We start from the raw sequence: 7,315 nt of genomic DNA, 5'->3' as shown, positions 1-7,315 counted from the left end.
GGTGAAATGAGAAATGGCGACACCGTCGGCAGATGGACGAAACGCGTGAAAGTGTGTGAAACTGTAGACCGTTGTGTAAAAGAAATGGCAATACTGCCTCTCATAAATAACTTGAAGACTTCACAAAGCAAGTCTTAATATTAACAGCCTACACGTCACAAACACCCGTTTGATCGATCTGCAGTGTAAAACAAAATCAAACGAAAATTACAACAGAAATGCAAATTAACACATATTTGCAAAAAGAAAAGTGAAATATGTTCTGCAATAATATTGGCATGTTATGCATTGCAATTCATCCTCATAAATATGGTAAACAGAACGAAATAGCTAATGTACAAAACTGATATTCTCGTCAATGTGTTCGTCTGGCGGAGCAGATATAGATGCAATTAGATAGACAGATAGATAATTAGGGAGATAGATAGATAGATAGATAGATAGATAGATAGATAGATAGATAGATAGATAGATAGATAGATAGATAGATAGATAGATAGATAGATAGATAGATAGATAGATAGATAGATAGATAGATAGATAGATAGATAGATAGATAGATAGATAGATAGATAGATAGATAGATGTATTAATTGTCCACTGGGGAAAGTTGTTTTCATAGTAAAATTTCTTCATCAGCTACGGAATCATGGTATTCATTGATATGCCTTTAGTTTTATTTTTGATAAAATAACGTATGACGCATGTCTCAACCATTCAGAAAGCTGCAAGACATTACATTTGCACTGAACTATTTCCCATTTCCACGTAGATTATAACCGACATCTGTAGCTTGTCAGATGCAATTAAATGGATGGAAATAAAATGCCCCATCACAATGTGTAATGACGCACAATGGCTGATCTTGCGCTCTAGAAGATGTGGCAAATGGAAGGATTCGGAGTGAACGCATCTTCAGACAGCAAGAAGACTTGCTGGCAAACGAGGACACACTCTGGCGATGGAGCGCTAGACGCTTTTTTGCCTCGACTTTGATGTCCGACCATTTCTTTTTTATTTCGGCGATGGTCCGAGGTTGTGAGGCTACAGCATTTACGGCGTCTGCAACCTTTTGCACCTCAAGTGCCTTTTTGGCATTAGTAATACCCAAACTGTGCCCTCCAAAACATATTTTTCTTCTCTTTTCAACCTCGTCAACGATAACTTCTACCGCACATTGAGTGAAGTTACGTTTTTTTTATTTCCTCTCTGTGTTTGCCATGATTTCGCAACTGATGAATATTAACTTGTGGGCGTTACACAGACTATTTATGGGCAACTATGGGCGTGACATGAAGACGCAAAAGCTGCGCTACATTTAGAATTGATTGTGATTTATTACGGGAAAACTGCGTAGGATGTGCGTGCGCACGGTTTTATAAATCCGAATATTTCTGTGCGTACGCACGTCCTATGTTTCAACCGTACGCCACTTCTGACGCAAATCCTACGCAGTTTTATAAATGAGGCCCCTGATCCTCGGCGTCGAGCGGAGGAAGCAGGTCTGAACGAGAGAACGTTACTGGAGAAACGTCTCTCTTACCCCTTTTCCACCAAGGCAGTGCTAGAGCTAGTTCAGAGCCAGAGCTTGTCCCAGTTCATAGTTGGTTCGACTGAGGAGCTTCTAAGAACCGTTTGCTTTTCCACAAGCTGAGAGCCACAACAGAGCCATGTCTTACGTCACTGTATACGTCTCATCTCTCTCAGCAACGCTAGCGAGGTGTTGCCAAGTCCGCGGTTTTGCCTGTTTTGGACTGTTTTTTCATGTCCGCGGGTTGAAGCGACCCCAATTATGTGATATTTAGCCCCAGGAATGCAAATTTTAGTAGGCAACCATGCCAAAAAAACACATTTTACCCCCAAATGTGATTTTTACCGGGGAAGCCCCCCTGAAACGCGATTGGGCTTGTTTTGAGTAGCAATTGGGTGGGTTTTGTTGTGAAAACCTGGCAACCCTGGGCAGCGGGAAACACACACACACCAGGCTTGTTCGAGATGCATCGGCGCTGCGCAGACCGATCCACATATGATATAAAAAAAACGCATGAGTGAATTAAAAGCATAAGGAGTCGTGTGCTCTCGCTGGACTCGTTGTCATACGGCGATCGGTCTGCACAGCACCGCTGCGAACAAGCCTTCAATCAACAATGCAAACGTTGCGTTACTATTGATTCACATGGCTTTACGATCCCACATCGGCATCAAAACACAACGAAAACAGCGAATCCAACGCATTCATGCAGTTCGCCGTAATTTGTATAGATGGAGATTACAAACGAGCAGCTGTTAGCTCCATTAGCTGCTATTTCAACATGGCGGATCTCAAGTTTGTGTTGGTCTTGTTGACTCCGCCCCCAGCGCCTGACGTAATCGGTTCTTACTTCTAGCCCTGTTCTAGCCCAGCAATGTTTTGGTGCTACTTAAGAACCACTTTTCCTGGCTCGGAGCTGGGGCTTTGGGTGTGGAAACACAAAGAACCGATTTGAAACTAGGCTCTGGCGTGAGCTCGCCCGCCTCAGTATAATCAGCCCTCTGGCTGTTCAGACGGGAAAGGGAGCGGGAGAGCGCGAGGGGCGGGGTCGCGCTCTGAGAAGAACGCGATCCGCGAACGGAGGGAGGAGATGGGCATGCTCTCGCAGTGAGTGCAGCCGGACCCAGAGAGAGCAGTGTCAGCATGGGCCTTGGGGCGGACAGGTCATGGGCATCCTCCTGATGCAGAGTTGTGCTGCACCTAACACACAATTGACCTATCGGTAAGCCCCGCCCCCCTTAGTTACTGTTGCTAACTCGGACAAACAAACGGAGTTGCTATATCTTACAATGACAGCCGTCAGTGTGAAAACCTTATCCCAAGATGTTTTTGGACACAGAATGTAGCGTATAATATATCCCGTCCGAATGATGGCCAAACTTTACTGATTTAACTCCAAAAAAATCATCGCAAGAGCTGAACAAACAAAGCATAAGAAGTGCGCATTAACGTCTCATTCACAAACTCTCTCTGTTGCATTAGCATTAACATACACAGCAAATTACACAAAAACACTCGTACAACTAACAGTAAACAAACATACACACAGAGCTTATGCCTTTTCGAGGGTGCAGTTAATAACTGGTCAACTTTGTATGATCTACAAAACAACTCCGATAAACTACGTGCGAGCTCTTCCTTTCACCACCCGTAGACCCATCAAAATATGAGTCCTCCTTATAGGACAGATAATGTAGACCTTAAACATATCTAAAATTAAATGAATTTACATATAACCAGTTTAATATGGAGAGGCACTGAAATGTGTTTTTGACCTACAGTGTTACATGACGTGAGAACAGTTAGTTATTTCGGTTTGTATGTTAGCAGAGACTTTAATCGTAACTTAACGAGAGTATGACAAACAGAAAATCCTCTCAGGATCCCTGGAGTCAGTGTTGCAGTACCTCAGGCACGACATTTGAGCATTTTTGTAGCATAAACACCATCAAACCGATGAGAGCTTCGGATTTTCCAATGTTTCTCTATGGCGCTGAAACCTAAAGATGTCCGAGTTCCGGTCCCAGCGCAACTGATACTCAACTGCTATTGGCTCATCTGCGTTCGAGGGGAGGGGCTTACGATAGGTAAATTGTGACATGTGTACGTTCTCTTTTTGTACGCAAGGATACACTGAAAGTGTTTATCAGCGACAGCTCGTGGATTGGATAAGAGCGCTGATGACCGACCGACTTTCGCAGGGATCTGGGCTGGCTGGCTCGATTCCGCTGACTGCTCGTCTCTCACGGTAAGCTTAGTATCTTCGTATCAGAAAGGTATCAGCGAGGATAGAAATTAGGGGTCGACCGATATGGATTTTTTAGTGCCAATGCCGATTTTTTTTCCATCAGCCTTAGCCGATGACTGCCGAGCTGCCGATTTTCTTGAGCCGATATTGCTTTTGCTCCCTCAATTTACATCATAAAAATGACACAATGATCAGGATGATAATTTAAAATTTACAATTTAAAAAAGGAACATTTATTGAACTAAAAAAATATATATTTAACAAATAGTAAAAACAGGTGATGTAGAACAAGAAGAAAAAAGAGTTCAGTGGTGAAAATAAATTCTGAAAATAAATATTTAAGCATAAATAAAATAATTACACTATTGCACAGTATCAACAAGCAAACAGCATAATAAAGTGCACACTGACTGTACTATACTTCATTTTAAAACTATTTACAACCTAGTCATTTAATGGTTACACTCTAAAAAATGCTGGGTTAAAAATAACCCAAGTTGGGTTGAATATAGACTAACCCAGCAATTGGGTTGTTTTGACCCAGCGGTTGGGTTAAATGTTTGCTTAAAACAACCTAATTGCTGGGTTAAAACAACCCAATTGCTGGGTTAGTCCATTTTCAACCCAACTTGGGTTATTTTTAACCCAGTATTTTTTAGAGTGTAGGTTCACTGAACTTAATCTCTTGTAGAGCAACACCAGCGGTAATTCAGGAAAAAATCTCCCAATGCTCCACGTGAAACTTCATTCTTTCGACCTTTTACCATTATGTCGATTCTCAATTGATTTGGATTAATATGCGCGAGGGAGAGCGAGAGAGTTTGAAGACGGTGAGAGCTGCCCTGTGGACGTCTGTCTGTAAATAATGCAGGGAAAAAATATCGGCCAACGCAGCAGCCTTGTATCGGCCGATACACGTAAAAAGCGCAAATATCGGCCCGATATATCGGTCTATCACTAATAGAAATCTTCGCTGAAGGAGAAAAATCTGATGTTTTTGGGGCATTACTGCGCATTTTAAGGGCGGGCTTTTGTGTTAAGCGTCACGGGCTTAGCGCCCATAGGTATGCTCAGATATGCTGTTCTGCCATTAATGCAGTTACCACTGGCCAGCCAATAGCGCGCGAGAAGTCTCGACTCCGTTTTGACTGTGCAGTAGCACTGCGTGATTTTATAAATGCTTCAGTATTCGAGAATAGGAGAACCTATCCCATAATGCGTCTTTGACGCAGTACGACTGACCGTTCGAAAGGGAACACAATGTTAAGAGTGAGCGAGGTGACTGTGACAAGATGGCCGCCAGGTGCGAACGTCGACCTCCATTGGCCAGCAGCGCGGACGACACATCTAGCCTTTATTATGTATAGGCCTACTCACCTCAAAAGGACAACCGATAAACATCACGCAATTATCCCTCCAACGTCGATGGCTAGTTTGTAATAGCTAAACGGCTGTTTATTGCTAGCTTCATAAATCAACGAAAAACCATATTATCTCCCACATTCGCCGTCATGGGGCTTTTGAGCTGTCAAAAACGTCCTTCCACCTGTACTACGGTCTGTGGTGAGGCGTAATTGAAGTGTAAAGTATAATAAGCGCATAAGAAAAACAGCCGGAGCCTCATCCATTAAGCGGCCGCAGGCAGTGAATCATAAACGGCCTTATTTTCGTGTCTAATCCCCACTGATAGGACTGATTGTGTTTTGGTCATTATCTAGCAAAAGCCACGCACACTGCGCGACAAACATCTGAGCGTGTAAAATAAACAGAGACCACCACCAGTGTTGTAAGGAAACGGCAGTCATCCTGTTGTAAATATAATCACATTAGCAAATGACACCCATTAGGCGTTTTTTTGAACACATCGCAGTGTTGTTTTATTCCTCGGGGCGGACGCTGGCGTCCACAACACCGATGCTTCCCCGACCGTGTGCTGGATGTCATTAGAAACTCATTTAGTGAGAACTAGCCTCCAAATTTCCATGTTTGTGTGTGCGTGTGAGAGATAATGTGCTTAGCGCAGCAAATTTCGCCTGTTTTTTTGGCTAACTAATGAGTTCTCCTCTGCATGGGAGTTTAAGGAAGATTAATGGTTTACGCAGGGAACGAGGTATCAGAAGAACAAATTACGTGCGAATCTTCCCCCTCCCAAAAAACCCTCTTCCCGAACACCAGAGGCTGCACACCTGCCGTTCCTGTCTTCCTAAAACCCGACGTCCATCCCTTCTTTAAAGCGCTTTATTCCCGTCCCTTTCCTCGACGCTCTCCGCAGTGATTATTGTAATTAATTGGATGGAGGGACGTATATTCTCCTGCCGGGCTGTTCTGGGATCAGTTCTAGATCATCAGAGAGGATTGGGATAGGGCAGCGAAGACTGTTTCTGGATCAGTGTGACTGTGTGTAATAATATACAGTTGTGCTAAATTAAATTTGAACAAAATAAGAGGGCCATTCAAAATGCATGTTTGTTTTGTGTTTAGTAGCTGCTGTCCTGAATAAGATATTTAATTATTTTTATTTTTTTTACATAAAGTCCACAAGACAAAAAAACTGCTGAATTTATTAAAATGACACTGTTCAAAAGTTTATGAAGCATGGATTCTTAATACTGTGTCCTCACCTGGATGTTCTACGTGTGTGTGTCGTTCTCTGATGATCCACGGCTCTGTGTGTGTGTGTGTGTCGTTCTCTGATGATCCACGGCTCTCTCTGTGTGTGTGTGTGTGTGTCGTTCTCTGATGATCCACGGCTCTCTCTCTGTGTGTGTGTGTGTGTCGTTCTCTGATGATCCACGGCTCTCTCTCTCTGTGTGTGTGTCGTTCTCTGATGATCCACGGCTCTCTGTGTGTGTGTGTCGTTCTCTGATGATCCACGGCTCTCTCTGTGTGTGTGTGTGTGTGTCGTTCTCTGATGATCCACGGCTCTGTGTGTGTGTGTGTGTCGTTCTCTGATGATCCACGGCTCTCTGTGTGTGTGTCGTTCTCTGATGATCCACGGCTTTGTGTGTGTGTGTCGTTCTCTGATGATACACGGCTCTGTGTGTGTGTGTGTGCGCGTGTGTCGTTCTCTGATGATCCACGGCTTTGTGTGTGTGTCGTTCTCTGATGATCCACGGCTTTGTGTGTGTGTGTGTGTGTTGTTCTCTGATGATCCACGGCTGTGTGTGTGTGTGGTTCTCTGATGATCCACGGCTGTGTGTGTTTGTGTGTGTGTGTGTGTGTGTGTGTGTGTGTCGTTCTCTGATGATCCACGGCTGTGTGTGTGTGTGTGTGTGTGTGTGTCGTTCTCTGATGATCCACGGCTGTGTGTGTGTGTGTGTGTGTGTGTGTGTGTGGTTCTCTGATGATCCACGGCTGTGTGTGTGTTTTGTGATGGTTGTTCTTGAGTCCCTTGTTTGTCCGGAGCAGTTAAACTGAACTTAGTGAATGTTGTTTCCGAAGGGAGTACTAAATGATTTTTTTCATATGCAAGCAAAATAAGAAAAAAATGGACATCCTGTTCAAAAGTCCCCACCTGATTTTCATAACGGTTTGTA

This window comes from Gobio gobio (genome assembly GCF_949357685.1).
Source record: "Gobio gobio genome assembly, chromosome: 24".
Lineage (NCBI taxonomy): Eukaryota > Metazoa > Chordata > Actinopteri > Cypriniformes > Gobionidae > Gobio > Gobio gobio.
This window is presented reverse-complemented; position numbering follows the sequence as displayed.